This window comes from Bubalus bubalis, chromosome 2 (genome assembly GCF_019923935.1).
Source record: "Bubalus bubalis isolate 160015118507 breed Murrah chromosome 2, NDDB_SH_1, whole genome shotgun sequence".
Lineage (NCBI taxonomy): Eukaryota > Metazoa > Chordata > Mammalia > Artiodactyla > Bovidae > Bubalus > Bubalus bubalis.
The window spans coordinates 2,189,222-2,207,115 of NC_059158.1; positions in this window are offsets into that span (position 1 = coordinate 2,189,222).

Below are 17,894 nucleotides of genomic sequence, written 5' to 3' on the forward strand. Positions count from 1 at the left end.
CACGCCAGGCCTCCCTGTCCATCACCAACTCCCGAAGCTTACTCAAACTCATGTCCATCGAGTTGGTGATGCCATCCAACCATCTCATCCTCGAACCATTAGGACAAGACTTGTCGTGTCCCCTACCTGAGGCACCTCTTTCCCCAACTCGCAGACAGAGTTTCTGTCTCCCTCATAGCTGTGAAATGGGAAGCCTTCTGCACTCACCTGATATCATTTCAGTTTGGGGGTGGGAAGTAGGAGGGACAAAACTTTTTAAAAGTTATGGAACTACCCCTGCACCCACCTAGCTCCCTCGTGCACCTGCTATATTATTTGTTTTTTTAAGAGGATTAAAACCCATCCCCACCCAGACCTAACCACTCCTCCTTTGCTTTTCCAAGAGCCCATTAGAACGTGGGCCAAACCTTGGGCCCAGTCTGTCTGCCAAAGACAGAACCCTTCCTTGCTCAGAAACAGCGTCCCTCTTTCCTCCCTGTTGGTAACGTAGTAAGCTGCAAATTTCTCATTTCTAACATGCCTCCTTCTCCTCATCACTCCAGCCGCCTTTACTGCCTTTAAATCCTAGATGCCAGCTCTAGACCTGCCCCTCCAACACGAGGCCGCCTTTGAGAAAAAGTCATTCCTTTTAACGTCCTTTGTGCCACGTCGGGCTCCTGTCAGACCAGCATGCCCTGCTCACGGGACCTCTGTGTGGCTTTGAGCAAGTGTGCTCAATGAGGCAATCGGCAGGTTGTTTCCAGGTTTTTATCTGGTGAGATAAGGGGACATGGATCAATCGCTCCCATGTCTCTATGGCTGCCTAGGAACCAGGGGCCTGGGACGGCCTTGGAAAGCCAGTGCAAAGTAGTATGTTCCCCAGAAAGGATATTCTGATCTGATGGGCTGCACAGGGGAGACTTTTCCTCTCTCCTGTCACCAGAGGATTGGGCAGTGGGGTCAGCGCTGGGGTCTGAGTGCCTGACGGGGATGGGCTGAGATAGACTGTTTGCAGGGGGAGCAGGGGCCCCGAGACCCTGCCTTGTGCACACAGGACCCCGTCTGCTCCAAGGACCGCAGGGGGGCTTGGAGTGGCTGACCCTGTGTCCTGTCGGGGTTCCCAGGAATTCCTCCCTGGGAACAGTGAGCCCGGGAGTCTGCACTTTCCTCATGACACTGGCCGGCCTTTGTCATCTCCTCCGAGTCTCTGCCACAGCTACACCCTGGGCTTCCACTAGCCACCAGTCCACAACCTCAGGTTTCAGAAATGCAAATATTTAACCAGCAGATTAGGGTGTTCTGATTTGACATGTTAGTTTAGTCTTGTCTTTTTAAGGAAGTTAGGATTTTCAAGACAGCGCGTTTCTAACTGTATCGCCCACACAAGGTCACAGATAAAGTCTGTAGGATATAAGGTGATTTGGTTCAAGATGCACACTTTGAGCTTCCAAACCCACTTTGTCTTTACACAATCATTTCAGCCTCCTTGCCAAAGAGTTCGTGGATAAGATGGACCATTCTGAACTGTGCTGCTGAGTGGAGATTCAAATCTCCTCATTCACACTGACAGTCTAAATACACCACGACTAATCTCAATTTCTATTGTAAGCAGCTATCGAGAAAAGAAAAAGGAAGTGAGATCAAAGTTTAAAAATGCTGTTCAGGGCAAAAAAATGTGTGTTTGCAGTCTGTCTTTTTCCTTCTTGTTGTATGTGATTTCACATCAGAAGAATTTCTGCTGCAAGTCAAACTCAGTTCAGCGTTTGAAAGCGGCACCGACAGAGTGCTGGGGAAGAGGCCTCTCACCTACGAGGCCAGCCTTGGAGGATGAGCTGGTGGTTCTTAGACTCTTAGACGCGGTGACCATGAGTCCTGACAGCGCCTCACAACCGTGAAGCCCTGCTGACCCCTACCCAAGACGCTCAGCTCAGCTGACCTCCAGGTGGTGCTATTGCAAACAAGGGCTCTGTGGGGGAGAAGTCACTCCTAGTCCCACTGGTGGCCAGGTGACCACTCTCAAGGCTTAATGCTGGGTTAACAAACCTCCAGGGTAACCGTCAGCATCCTTGCCTCCCAGTAACCACATCCTCGTGCAGTCCCTCCCATGAGAAATCAGCGCTGGTCCTGCATGACCCAGAGAATATGCTGAAACATAACGTATGCTTCATAATATATGAAGACAGTGTGGGACTTTCCAGGCCAGGCCGTGAAAGACATTGAAGCTTCCACCTACAATCCAGATTTCACAACAGCGGCACTGTGACCATTTTGGACCAACTAACTCTTCACTATGGGGGCTGCTCTGCACATTGTAAGGTGTTTAGTAGCATCCCTGGCCTCTACCCATTAGACGGCAGCAGCATGTCCTGCTCGGCTGTAAAAATCAGAAGTGTCTCCAGGCACTGCTGAACTGGCCCAAATTGAAGACCTCTGACCTGGACTCAACTTGCTAGCTCTGGGGACAATGGGCCACCAGATATTGCGAGAGCATGAGGACAGGAACACGTGAGGAGGAGCTGAGATCCCCAGCTGGCAGCTGATTCCATCTTGCCATCCCCTGGGGGGAGCCACCTGGAGAGGGACCAAGCTACCAGAAGGCAGGGGGAGCTGGCCAAAAATTGGTGGCTAACTCCACGGGAGCCAGAACCATCCAGGTGGACCACTCCCAAATTTCTGACACAGAAACCAAGAGAGATAACAGATAATGACTGAGTTGTCAAGGCCACGGGGTTTGGGGGCAACTTGCCTGGTTGGTTTGTTCCACAATTATTCTTGAGGTCTGCGAACTGGCTGCGTGTGGAGCAGGCGTGCACATCCTTTTTCTTTCCCTGACTCTTCGCGACCCCGTGGACTGCAGCATGCCAGGCCTCCCTGTCCATCACTAACTCCCGGAGTTTTCTCAGACTCATGTTCATCGAGTCAGTAATGCCATTTAACCATCTTTTCCCAGCATCAGGGTCTTTTCCAATGAGTCAGCTCTTCACATCAGGTGGCCAAAATATTGGAGCTTCGTCTTCAACATCAGTCCTTCCAATGAATACTCAGGACTGATCTCCTTTAGGGTGGACTGGTTGGATCTCCTTGCAGTCCAAGGGACTCTCAAGAGTCTTCTCCAACACCACAGTTCAAAAGCATCAATTTTCTTTATGCTCAGCTTTCTTTATGGTCCAACTCTCACATCCATACGTGACTACTGGAAAAACGATAGTTTTGTCTATGACTTCGTCAGCAAAGTAATGTCTCTGCTTTTTAATCGGCTGTCTAGGTTGGTCATAGCTTTTCTTCCAAGAAGCAAGCGTCTTTTAATTTCATGGGTACAATCATCAGTACCTGGGTCTGAACTGTCTCCACAGGTTATGGAGGATATGACTATCCCTAAATGTTTACAGACCAGACCTACACGCTGTTCCTAAACCAGGCGAATGCTCTGCTCCCGCAGGTGGGACATCAAATGTGCGGGTGGGACATCAAATGTGCGGGCCTAGAGGGGGACGGGCCCTGCTCGCTGCTCGTCGCCAGCTCATTGCCAGCTGCTCTGCTGTGAGGCTCTGGGGCCGGTTTGTTTGCCCGAGTTGTTGGCGAGGCAGCTTGGAGGTATTGTTTTTTTTGTTGTGTGTTTTACATATGTTACCATTTGACAATGAATTAAGGTCTACATATTTCCATTTTTTAGCCACAGTGAGCTGGAAAGGGCTATTCAGCTTTCGTTTTCTATACTGTCAAGAGAAATGTATTATCCCACTTTTGTTTCTATTGTCATCAAATGTATACCATTCCATTTTTTACTGCAGTCAACAAACATGTATATTATTCCATTAGCAAAACAGTCTGCTGATTTTAGAATATCTAAATTAAATTATCGAGTTCTACAATTATTAATGTGATTTTCCTTAAAATATATGAGAGGGGAGAAAACTGGAAACTAGGGAGCAAAGAACTATAGATTCTTATTCTTTGGTTTGATTCTAAAGTTCTGCACCAAGAGATGATGGAGCATTTATTTGAGAGAAAAGAACAAAAAGGAAAGAAAGAGGAGTAAGAAGACCACTTAGGCCCTGGAAAGAGCCTGGCACCCTTTCTGCGTATTATCTTTAACTCTTTCTCTGATACATAAATATTTCACACAGTTATAATGAAAGTGCACATATACTTTATGTACTACTTTTCCATAAGATATTACCCAGCTCTCTGTTTCAAAATAAAATACATAGTTGCCATCTTAGTGGCAGCATAATATTCCACGATCTTGAGACACTGTCACGTCCTTATTGCTGGATATCTGGTTTGTATGAATAAGACTTGTCACAAGATATGACTTCTGAGAAGATCTAGAAATATTGTCAACAGATGGCTTATGAACTGACTTTGATATTACAGTGCCTCTGTTGATGATTCTGCAGTAAAAATGTAACTCAGGATTGCTCACAAGTTGGTTGGAAACATGGGTATTATATATACAAATAGAATTTACAGAGAGATACATGGAATTCAAAAAAATGATAGAAATGAGATGTAGGTGAGACAGAAAAGGCCAAATATACATAGAAACCAAATGCAGCCAGATACATAAATAAAGACTTTTTGGTCACATTACTCATCCACGTGTTAGAGTTTTCATGGCCCAGGAGTTTCTCTGTCTGAATCCATGATTCTATTTAATCTTGAAGTACTGAGCGCCTCCTCCAGGTTTTATATCCCTAGACAGCTAAACTGTTTCTCAGTTTCTCTCTAAGATTTATGCTAAATCCATACTCCTAGATTAAAGCAACAGTGTCTAAAGTGAAAGGCAGCGATGGAAAGTGGAAAGTAAGGCATTTTCCTAGTTGGAGAAAAAGACATAGAGGATCTCAGAGTGACTTTGATTTATGGGATGGTGGATGTTTGAGAAGGTAACCTGGAGAGGAGTAGAGAAAAAGGAAGGAACTATTTCTGTGGTCTGGGCTTTTACGAAGAGAGACTGAAAGAGCTACACGATGCCCTTGTGTTAGACACTTATGTGTTCAGACTGTGTCTTAGGTCGTAAGGGGCTGAAGTTGTGCCTTGAAAAGAACCAGATCCGCACCCTTGTCCACCCTGATCCCAGCTGAGCAACAGGGCAAATGCTATCTCCCGGGAACGTTTCAGCTGGTGGAGTGACGAACTGCAAAAGCGTTCTCACCGACTCTGCTCTGAGAGGAGCCGATGCTTCTTTGGTTTTCTTCCCTCCCTCATGGGCCCAGCTGCGACTCCGGGCCAACCTTGAAAACTTACCCAAACTGTTACACAATGAGAGGAGCTGCCTGCTAGAAAAATGGCCTCTGTAGATGATTTCTTCTCTGAGACTCACAGCGGTGGCTCGTGGGATGGTACAAAACCCAAATCCTAGTTCTGAGCAGGGCAATACTCTGTGAGGTCCCGTCAGCGGCCCCTGGAGTGTGTGCCTGCAGGAAAATGCAAATAACGTATTCCTCAGTCTTATCTGCTCTGATTAAATGGCTCTTATCTTCAACCCTTGTTTGAAGGGAACTATCAAACTATGTCACACAAATCGATACACTTGATTATATACCAGTATCTACATAGTCACTTCCATGGTGGCTCAGTGGTAAAGAATCCACCTGCCAAGCAGGAGAAGTGGGCTCCATCCCTGGGTCGGGAAGATCGCTGGAGAAGGAAATGGCTACCCACTCCAGTATCCTTGCTTCTAGAATCCCATGGACAGAAGATCCTGGTGGGCTATTGTCCATGGGGTCGCAAAGAGTCAGACATGACTTAGTGATTGAGCCCAGGTGCGACAGTGGTAAAGAATCCTCCTGCCAATTCAAGAGACCTGAGAGACTTGAGTTCAATCCCTGGGTCAGGAAGATCCCCTGGAGAAGGAAATGGCAACCCACTCCAGTATTCTTGCCTGGAGAATGCCATGGACAGAGGAGCCTGGCAGGCTACAGTCCCTGGGGTCACAAGAGTTGGACACGACTTAGTGCCAACATACCACACTCACATATACAGACACCTGTGACCATTTCTATGTCTAATTCTGGGTGTGTTCACATGCACGCACATACACACACACACACACACACTATATGAGCTCATACTGACACTTCTGATTTCATTCCAATTCCCCTCCCTTCTCCGGGGTGGGCACTTGGGGCCGCTCTCCCAGCGGAGAAGCTGCCGTGGCCATGGGATCCAGGGAGAGGCCACACCCAGCCCGTGCAGAGGCCGGATGGATGCGACCCAGTGACCACAGGGTTCCACTCGTCTCTTGCCACACCTTCAGGATTCGCAGCACAAACACGGTGACTCACAGTCCCGTGGTCAGGAGTCCAGGTTCAAGGAACAGGGCAGCTGCAGGGCCTCCTCTGGCTGGAATCTGGGGTCTCCTCCGAGCTCTCTGGTACGGATGGCCATAAGGCCCTGGGACCGTCTGGATGTAGCTTTCAAGCCCCTACCGGCTCTCTCCCTGCCACGGAGGCTGCCCCCTGACTCCAGGGCTCTGTGCGGCCAACAGGACAGCCTCTGCTCCAAATCCCCATTGTCAGGAAGTCCTCTGTGAAAGGGCTCCCCTGCTTAGGTCAGGCCCACCCAGGGCAATCTTACTTTTCATGACCTCAAAGTCAGCTGTTTAGGGACCTGAATTACATCTATAAAATCCCTTTATCTTCACCATGTTATTTAGTGTGTTAGTTGTTCAGTCATGTCTGACTCTTTGCAACCCCGTGGACTGTAGCCTGCCAGGCTCCTCTCTCCGTGGGATTCTCCAGGCAAGAACACTGGAGTGGGTTGCCGTTCCCTTCCCCAGGGCATCTTCCCGACCCAGGGATCAAACCTGCATCTCCTTCTTGGCAGGCGGATTCTTTACTGCCTGAGCCACCAGGGGAGACCTGTTAGTGTACAGGGAGCTTAATGACAGGAGTCAGATTCCACTGTATTCACAAGTCTGGCCCCCGGCAACACGAAGTTATCCAGAAGCTGTGCATGGTGGGGCCAGAGAGGGAATCCGGATTCCTTGAGCTAGCCTGACCCCCTAGCTTTTTTTTTTTTAATGTACTTTTTAATTGTGGTATAAAGCACAGGACATAAAATGCACTGTTTTAATTCATTTTTACTTGTGTTGTGAGTTCAGGAGCATCAGGTGTGGTCATGGTGCTGGACTCCCACCCGCTCCCTCGATCCCCACAGCTCTCTCTAGCCTGTGAAACTTAACCTCCATGCAGACTGATCGCCACTGCCCCAGTCCTGGCCTCCCCCCACCCTACCCCCAGCTGGGGCAGGAGTGGGGAAGCCGACAGGTTCGCCCATCCCACCCCCAGCCGGGGCAGGAGCGGGGAAGCCGACAGGTTCGCCCAGCTTGCTCCTAAGCGCAGTCCTGTTGGGGCCTGTTTCTTGTCCCATTCAGCGTTGGCTGCGCATCTGGCCTGCTCTTTACAGGACCCGTGTAGCTCGTCCCCTGAGCTGGGACCCTGTGTGCAGGGCAGGATACAGAGGAAGAGACGAGTCAGGGGATGGAAACAGGACGTGCCGCCCAACTCCGCGCTTCCCACAACTCCGGACGCAGCGAAACTTCCCACTCAGTCAGCAGGACGGGGCAGTCTCTTCAATTTGGGAGAGGAACCAAGCCCAGACCAAGCGAGGAACCTCGTGCCCGACATCCAAACGGGGATGGCAGCGTCTACACGTGTTGAATCACCACCCCTCATGTAGACGGCTTACATGGCAGTTATCTTCAGCCCAGGAGCTGCAAGACTCTGGAAAGGTTTCAGTGCTGCAGGAACTGCTAACTGCACAATAAAAGATCGTTCTTCAGCTTATTGGAAGCTTCCCCCTTCATGGATGTGTCATTACTGAACGGGGTGAAGAACGTGACTTTGATTCTGTTTCTTTTTTTAATTTGTATTTCTTCTGTTCTGTGTCTGATGGAAGCCGTGGGCTGTAGGTAAAACCTGCTTTTCACATCCCGAGAGTCTTAGGCCCAGCTGGGCCAGTGCAGAAGGGAATTTGGTCCCACTTTCTGGGGTCTGAACGCTGTGTTTTGTATCCTGCAAGATTTCTTTAGCTCTGTTCCCGAGTCATAATTATTTCCAGACAAGATGCTGGCTTGGCCGCCGGCCGCGGCCCTGATGCAGCTTTTGAGTTTTTCAAGCAGCAAACACAGAGCTATCCTCTCGCCTTCCGTGAGTACTTGGTAACGTGGCAAAGGGAGAACTCGTAATTTCCAGCTATGATACTGTGTTTCCAGGATAAAGTAACTTGTTGTTCAAATTCCAAAACCACATGCGTAGAAACTATCATTTTCATGTGGACAGGAACTCTCCTCTGCAAGCAGAGTAAGGGTGACCGTGTCAAAGGCCTCTCTCTGCTTTTGAACGTTGAGGCCCATGGGGTGGCGAGCCCCCTGGGAAAGGGTGGGGCTCAGCCATCTGTGAGCTTTGTGTGTGGATGTGGACCGGGCAGGCTGGAGCCCCGGGGACCTCCGACAGGTCGGCTGGGGACCCCAGAGGTGCCTGGAGCACTGAGGATCTTGGGTGTACCTGGGCTTAACCAACAGAAATTCAAAAGACTTCCTGCTTGGGGAAAAAAAAAAAAAGAAAGAAAGAGTAGGGCTATTTATATTGCCACTTCAATATCTTCAACGTACTTGAAGATAAAAGAAAATTCCATAAACGTAGAGAACTGCAGCTACCAGTCCCCAGAGATGCGACTGCAGCTGTTTGCGCCTCCTCCGGGGCGAGAGGGGATCCGGGGTGAGGACGTCAGCACGCTGGCCACTTCTGTGGACGCGGCCGTTCGGGTGGACACATGCTGTGGTCGGACCGTGTCCTCTGTGTCCCCAAGGCAAGTAGGGGACGGGCCCTGCAGCTTCCGTGAGCTGTGCCCAGCCCGGGACTGCGTGCACACACACACACGCACACGCTCACTCACACACACACACACACAGTGTCTGACCAGCCCAGCCTACCTCACTGAGCATGCTGAGCCTCATCTCTGTCGACAGCCCCCCCGCGGCCCTTCGAGCCTCTTCACCCCAGCCCCTCAACCCCCACCGTGGCCTCGGGTCACGGTTCCCAACTCTGCCTTCTCTCCTCTCCACAGAGGCCCCGGGACCTTGACTCAGAGATGCCCTCGGGCCCCCCCAGCTGGTTCCTGCGTCCGCCCGTCGGCACAGGGCCGGGCAGCCCCGACTAGCCAGGGCGGGTGGGTCTGTCTCCACCCATGACTTCACAGATCTTCTGTGCCCACATCCTGCTCCCCGACTTCCCACAAGGTTGCTCAAGGTCACTGAGATCTGCTTTCCCCTTCCTCATGGTCAGTGTCTCCCACACGACCTGGTCTCCCCATTGGCCTGACTCCAAGCTAGGATCAGAGTCCGACCAAGCCTTGGGGAGGAGACAGGCAGCCTGGTTCAGCCTCACCGAGATGCCTGTGCATTACGGCTGCAGCAAATATGCAGAACGTGAAAAGAACTTAGAAGAGAATTCTACCAGAAACGGCACTGTGAAATCCATTTACAGGGGACAGAGACGGCAGGAAGGAGGTGACACGGAACCGAACGTAGGGGACAAGTAGGTAAGCCACGCTGTTCCCAAGACCCAGACACAGCGAGTACAGACCCATACTCGGCAAGTACAGAACCAGGTGCAGCCTGGACGTCGAGAAAATTCTCCCTGGACAGCCTGCCCTCTGGTTCACACTTCCTGCTTAATTCCCCTGTGAGTCGTGTGACCTCAGCCAGAGGTAAGGAGGCCCTAGAATTCACTTGGGAATTAATTCAACCTTTAATTTTTGGAATGATATCATCATTTCCTTAGTGAGCACATGGCATTAGTCTTGAAGAGATGCATAATTAAGTGTAAAAATAATGAAGATAAATCAAACCTGTTCTTTTTAATATTGGTACCAAGAAAAAGTCTGTGGATATTTGTTTTTTTTCTCCCCATTTGTTATGTTTATGAGTATTTTGTGTGCTGGGTTGCCAGGTCAAACTTGAAATTCTAATTTAAAACATTAGTTTAAATAGTTGACAGATGATGATTTTATGTTGACATTTTAAGGAAATATAAGATTCATTATGTGTCCAGAGTTTATTTGTTATTTTTCCAGGAATAATTACTTAAGTGTTTGGCACGATTTGCCTGTTCATCAGACAATTAAGGAAATAAAATTATTACATTTACAAATGCTGTTTAAAAGGTTACTTGGCTTTTTTAAATAGGACCAAAGATTAATCAGAGGCCCTCTTTGAAAAGTTATTAAATATTACTAGATTCACTGTTGAAAATAAAGTTTGCAGGTTGAATGGCATGTAAGTGTCATGAAGGGATACTGCCATAGTGCTAATTAAGCATTCAAAACATTCACCAGTTTTTATTGTAAGTTTACTTTTTATGAGACTCTTTGGCAAGGATCACCTTTCCTTTCACTGAAAAGGCCATTTCAGACACTAATGAGCGCACACTTACACCAGAGTCCAGGGAGTCCAGTTCGTGCTCCAGGAAGGCTGCTGTTACCTGTGCACTGAGTCGCTCAGCCCCTCTGAGCCTCAGTCTCCTCATCTGTAAAATGACACAACAGCAATTACCTCCTGCGGCCAACTCTAAGGGTAGAATGAGACCAGGTGGGTGAGAGAGGCCCTTGCCAAGGACCCCCACAGCAGGCACCCATGCTTGTCCCATCCAGGAAGACTACGATCAAAGAAGCATAGCAACCTTTAACCTGGGCCACAGCCTTCCTGGATTTCATCAGAAATTCATGTCGTAAAGGAAACTTACACATTATCTTGAAAGCCTGCAATTTTCTCGACGGCCAGGCTACACCTGGTTCTGTACTTGCCGAGTCTGGGTCTGTACTCGCTGTGTCTGGGTCTTGGGAACAGTGTGGCTTACCTACCTGTCCCCTACTCATCCCTCAGGGGATGAGCCGAGGCCAGGGCTGTGGCCCACCGCCCGTACCCTGACCCCCGCAAGCCACCTGCATTCCCCCTGACCTCATTGCCTGCCGTTCCCCTGCTGCTCTGACCCCGACCTGCCTGAGTAACCAGCGTTTCCCCTGCCTGCTAGCGTTTCCAGCAGGTTCTGCATGACCCACCCCCTCCTACTCTCAGGCCTCTTTTTAGATGTTGCCTGAGCCCCCTAAAAAGCCCACCATATCGGCTCCATCCCCTGGATGCCCATGGCCATGCTGTTCTTTTCCTCCAAGGTCCTCATCACCATTTAGTAAAACACCTATGCTGTGACTGTCTCTGCATTCATCCATAACACAATAGGATGCAGAGCAGGGAGTGTGTTCCCCACCACAAATCTGACAGAGTGGGAGCCACCCCTTGAAAGAGCAAAGGACGTGAGACAGGCAGGCCCAGGACTCGGGCAAGGTGGGCTTCTGAGACTCGCCTGTTTGGTCATCATGTACAGATCGCTGGACCTCCTGACTCTGTGCTTCCTCCTGTCCACGGGGAGAGCAATCCTGTGGGACAGAGGGAGCCCAGGATGACTCAGGGTATAAGGGCGCATTGGCTGGAAGGCGGTGTGGACTGTTATCACTTGCTGGTGACATTTCAGAAGGCTGCCCGAGGGGGCACAGCTATAAACATTTTGAAGTTGAAAATTGTTTTCCCTTATGGGACAAGGCTGTGGGCCAAGAAGGACTCACATCAGCGGCGCTCAGCCCTGTCACATGATACGGGGAAGGACAGTCACCATGGATTGTCTCAAAACTGGTGAAAACTGGGCCGACCTGAAGATTCTGGAGATGTCTCAGGAGGGAATTGTTCGCATCTTGGGAGCTTGTCTCTTTGCTCTGTGAATGCCTGGTCTATGTTCTCTCGGTGGGGGTCTGGAAAATTGTCTGATGGGGAGAAATTCGATGGAGCTCATTACCTCTGATGATAGAACGATTCTCTAAGTGCAACGACTGTGTCCAGCAGGATGGCATGCAAGTTCAAGAGAGAGAACAAGGGTTTTCCTCACTGTTTATACGGGGTCATTCAGTCCCCATTTTTAAAACTCTTCTCATCGAATTCAGAGACCAAAGATCTTTCTCTCAGAAACTGAAAATTTTGTACAGGAAGATCCCAGGCATATTTGCAGGAACTAGGCTGGTGTGACAGGTCACCTGGGCGGCTCTACAGCATGAGGACAATGGTCTGACTAGCTGAGGTCACAGGTTCAAATACAGCCAGTTCCTCAAACCAGTCACCCTGGCACAAGTCCACACACCTGCGCTTGAGCTGACTGGGGGCCAGGTTCACTGGGGGACAGGGTAGGGGGGATAGCTAAGTGTCAGGTTCCTGGGGACACAAGATCACATGTGAGAGTCTGGAATGTTCTAGAGAAGGTGGGGGGAGGGTGTCAAATAAAACTCCAGTGTTATCCTGTTTTTCAGCAATTTAAGGACAAGATGCGCGTGGATGGGGGCCCAGCACAAGAGGTGAGTGCCACCTGGTGGACGAACCCGGAGGTCCTCCTGGTACCCAACCTGCCCCCCCTTCCCAGCCCCCACCTGCGAAACTCACCAACTGACTCTAATGTGGCAGATGGAGCATACACTTGACAATATTCTTTCACGTTTTTCGAAAGAAGGATAATTTAAAAGCTAATAATGAATTTCCCCCGGGGATCCCCCAGGTGCTGTCTGCCTTCTTGTTCCCCAGGGAGGTTACACAGGAATCCTCCCCTCACCCCATTCCTTGTTCCTTAGCTCAGACATACCCTCCCCGACGTCCATCTCACACCTCTCGGCTTCATGCAAGAAACCCTGATTTTGTGTAAATGCCACGTAGGGCCCAGAGACACCACATGAGCAGGGCCGGCCTCTGGCTCTGAGTCAGGAGAACAGATGTGCAAGTGATGAGTGTTGGGATTTGCCGACAAATAGCAGCAAGTATGGAACGGCTGCCAAGGGCAGGGGGAGGCTCTGGGGGGAGGTCAGAGGTCGGGGCAGTGAGGGTAGAGGGGAGGGTCAGGGGCCACGGGCAGCGCCCCCAGAGCCCACCCCACTCGCTGCCGCCGTCCAGATGCCCCCACGCTCCGGCTGGCGCTGCAACTGCAGGCTCGTCCCCAAAGCGGCCCCCGGAGCCTCTGCCCTCCCTGGCTGCACTGGGCTGGTCTGGGTGTGGACACTTGGCTTTTCCTCTTGGTTCATCCAAGGCAGGGTTGGAATTTTCCAGTAGAGTTGTTTACTAGGCAACTTAAGGGAAAAACAAAAGTAACAACATGAAGTGCTAGCTTGCTGAGGCAAGCTACTCCGTCCCCGGGGGACAGGCGGACACCCGAACACCTGTGAAGACAGGCTCGGCGAGAGCAGCTCCTCCCCATGCGGCCCCTCGGCCCCCTTCACCCCTAGTGGGTCTCCAGGCGGCCAGGCTGGCGGAGGCGGAAGGCAGCTCACGAGTCTCCCGGGCTGGCTGAGATCGCAGCACCTTCCAGGCGCAGCTTCCGGAGCCCCGCTCTGGGACGGGCTCATGACCGGCCTCCCAGCCCCACTGAAGCCCTCCACCCTCGCCCTCACCCTCCTCCTCCTCCTTCTTCAAGACTAATGAATATTTACATTAAGTAAAAATATGAATTAATGGATCATAAGCATTGCTTGTGGTATATGAGGGGCTTCCCTGGTGGCTCAGACGGTAAAGAATCCGCCTGCAATGCAGGAGGCCCGGGTTTGATCCCTGGGTCAGGAAAATCCCCTGGAGGAGGGCATGTCTACCCACTCCAGTATTCTTGCTTGGAGAATCTCATGGACAGAGGAACCTGGGGGGCTACAGTCCATGGGGCCACAAAGAGTCAGAGAGACTGAGCAACGAACACATCCACCCCCACACACACACACGGTATATGGAGTATGTATAGACAGGTGTGATTTCATTAGTTCAGTCTCTCGGTCATGTCTGACTCTCTGCGACCCCACGGACTGCAGCACGCCAGGCTTCCCTGTCCATCACCAACTTCCACAGCTTACTCAAACTCACATCCGTCAAGTTGGTGATGCCATCCAACCATCTCATCCTCTGTGATTTCATAGTCATGAGAATAAATAATATGCAAAAATATAATGTATATTTGTGCAAAAAATGCATTCCTATTATTTAAGTTTTGAATTGTAATATGTAAAAAAAAAAAAAAAGACCAAGGAACATTTGAATTACCTCTGAGCTTGGCGAAGATTTCTTTTGGTTCCTCTGGAATCGAATCTGTAAGCTAAAGTACTGCACTTCTCGATTTCACCTTAAGATGAGACTCAATGCCTTCTTTTTTACAGAGTTGATTGGGACAAGTGTGTTTAGTCCGGACAAACTGGAAATACCGCAAAGCAAGGCTGGATCTGTATGTTAGCCTTGAGACCCTGCGCGCTGAGCAGAAAGGGAGGCCGGGTCTGGACGCGGATCCTCCTGGCATGAGGGACCAGCGGCCCAGGGGCAAGTCCCTGGCCTGGATCTGGAGGAGGGTCCCCAGCCTGGATCTGGAGGAGGGTCCCCGGCCTCGGTTCTGGACGAGGGTCCCCGGCCTGGTTCTGGATGAGGGTCCCCGGCCCCATATCTGGGCGATGGTCCCTGGCCCCGGATCTGGGCGAGGGGTCCCCGGCCCGGATCGGGACGAGGGTCCCCGGCCCGGTTCTGGGCGAGGCAGCAGTCCGAGCACCAGCCCTGCTGCCCATGGTCCCGAGCGAGGCCCCCACACCCTGCGCCCCGCGTCCTTCCTGCGAAGCGGCACAGACTGCCTCGGCCGAGAGGGGGGCGCTGCGCCCGCCCGGCAGGGTCTCGGTAAGGGCAGCACCACCCGGAGCCGCCGCGCTCCGAGGCTCCCGACCGTCCACTCAACAAGCTCTCTCGGACCCCCAGGACGCCCCCACAAGGCTGTCTCTCACACTCTGCACTTTACACCTGAGGAGACTGAGCGTTTTAAAAGACGGACTTTCTTGAGGGCGCATTTCTAAACAGCGGAGCTGGGCCTCAAACCCCAGTTTGTGAATTGCCAAAGCCTTTTTTATTTTTATTTTTTCAGTTTTAAAATGTGAACATTTATTATTACAAAATCAACTGGTTTGATTAAAAAAACATTTTATAATAACTTAATACAAATATAAGTTAATTGTAAACTGTGATTCTTTTGAATGCAAACAAGTGGTTACTCAAAGAAGAAATAAAACCTCCTTAAACTGTAATAAAATCTATTCCTGAAGTTAGTGGCTATGCTGCTGCTGCTAAGTCGCTTCAGTCGTGTCTGACTCTGTGCGACCCCATAGACGGCAGCCCACCAGGCTCCCCCGTCCCTGGGATTCTCCAGGCAAGAACACTGGAGTGGGTTTCCATGTCCTTCTCCAATGCATGAAAGTGAAAAGTGAAAGTGAAGTCGCTCAGTCGTGTCTGACCCTTAGTGACCCCATGGACTTTAGCCTACCAGGCTCCTCCATCCATGGGATTTTCCAGGCAAGAGTACTGGAGTGGGGTGCCATCGCCTTCTCCGGCCAAAGCCTTTTTTAAAGGACTGTCTTTTCTTGAGGTAAAACATGAAAAGTACTTAAGCCACAGTCCAGCTCAGCGGGTCTCCACACCCACGTGTGCGTGCACATGTCTACCCCACCCTCATCTGTTCCCTTCCCAAGGGTCAGGCGTCCATCCTCTCACGGGGCTCTTCGGCCGTGACAGCCTCGATTCCCAGAAGTGGTCACTTTTCCTCCACCAACTGCACCAACCGTGGCTACGGCCACCACAGGTTGTCCTGGATCCGGGAGCAGAGGGAAGAGCTGAAGAAAAACGCATTCCTCGTCACAGCAAGACAAACGCACAGGGAAAACGGTGCACACGACCTTACTTACAAAACAGAGTACAGATGTAGGAGACAAATTCATGGCTACCAGGGTGTGAGGAGGGAGAGCGAGAGATTGGGAGGTTAGGGTTGACATATACACACTACTACACATAAAAGCCATAGCTAATAAGGACCTACTCTGCAGCACAGGGAACTCGGCTCAATACTCTGTGATAATCTAAAAGGGAAAAAAAATCTGAAAAAGTGAATGCATTATATGTATAACTGAGTCACTTTGCTGTACAGCAGAAACTAATACAACATTGTAAATCAACTATACTCCGGTGAAATTTTTTAAAAAACACACAAAAACAAACTATTTCTATCTCTTGAGGATGGTCCAGGTCAGGAGGCCAGCAGGGCAGCCCAGGACACTGCCCCTGGCTCTCCTGGGGGCCAAGGTCCATCCCAGCCACAGGTGAGGCTTCAGGAGCCTGGGCTCAGTAGGCTTTGCTCTCCCCATCCCCAGGTCTGGGCACCCTTCTTCCTCACAGCAGACCCCCACCCAGTCACCGCACTGGGCAATGTCCACTCACGGCTGGTTCATTTCCAGGACGGAAGTAAGGCTGCGCTGGCCTCGTGGGAAGGGCTCTGCTTTCGGTCCTGGTTTGTAGTTTTCTCTTCATCTAGGAGGTCGCTACCGCACAGGCGGCTCTTGGGATGGCTGCACCGTCAGAAGCGAGCCCCCTGCTCGGCTGGACCAGGACCCCACGGCTCTCCTGGCTGCACGGTGCTTTTACTCCCACTTCAGGCAGGAAGACGCAGGCCTGCCTCGTCCTTGGTGATCGATCAGACCGGAGCAGAGCTGAGACCCCTCCACACTTGCCCCGGGAAGCAGCTGATGGCTCTCAGACCAGCGCATCTTCTGGACCAGATGGAACCATCCCCAGCCTGCTGAAGGGCCTGAGGACACAAAAAGCCGGTCTTAGAGATGCCACTGAACACTCTGCAGACTTCATGGTGGTCCAGTGGATAAGAACCCACCTGCTACTGTAGGGGGATGCGGGTTCCATCCGGGGTGAAAGAAGATCCCATGTACCGCAGAGCAGTTCAGCCTGTGCGCTACTGAGCCTGTGCTCTAGAGCCCGGGAGCTGAAACTCCGAGCCTGCACACACTGGGGCCTGTGCTCCACAGCAGGAGTGCGACGTGAGAGGACCGCGCACCGCCATGAAGTGTAGCCTCGCTCACCGCCACCAGAGCGAAGCCTGCGTGCAGCAGCAAAGGCCCAGTGCAGCCGAAAAAACAAATACAAATAAGTTCTGCCTCTGACCCCATCATTTCAATAATTCAGATAATACCTTACAGGTCATCTAACGCCTTAGCTTTCTTCCCCATGTCACACCCATACCTACAAAACTTACTGCTTTCCCCATTTATTTGACCCTTGGGTCAATTTGGTTCTGGATACACTCCGATTCCAGAATTGCATTAGGAGGGAATGAGCCCCGCGGCAGGGCTGTGGGAAGAGGGCAGTGACCATTTAACTCCATAGGAAGAATCACACCTCGTGTAGAGAATCCTTTTTTAACAAAACCCTTTGAGGTACTATTTTGCTGCAAAAATAACAGCTCTTGGGGCAAAGCCAAGACAGAAGGGAGTAAAACTATCAGAACAAAATTGTTCTGCTTAATAAATTTCCTCAAGGCAGCCCAAGACTGAATGGATAGGAGACCCTCAACCAGAAAAACAAAAATAAAACAGAAATGTAAAAGGCGGAGTAAGAAACAGTGGTGAGCAGAAGGGGCTTGATAGCGGGGTTTTGCAGGGGGATGTGCTCATTTGGAGGAAGTTTGTGGGGCAGGAACACAGCACAGCCCCTCCATCACCCCCTCGTGCACCCCGACTCCTCAGACCTGGAGGGGGAGGGAGCCCCCAGTAGAAGGGGGGCTGCGAGTTCCGGAGGAACAGTCTAGGGACAGGATTCCGGAACAAGAAGCTGAAGCGGGCTGAGAGGAATCCGGAAACGTCCCCACCTCCCTGCAAATATGGGGAGGATGCTGGATTCCCCAGTGTTCATGAACTGGGGCTGTGAGGAGCTTTTTTCCGTTTCAGAGTGTGCAGTGACCCTGCAGCAAGAGGACTGGGCCCCTCTGTGCAGCTGACCATTGGATGCGCCCCCTCCTCTAGGCCCA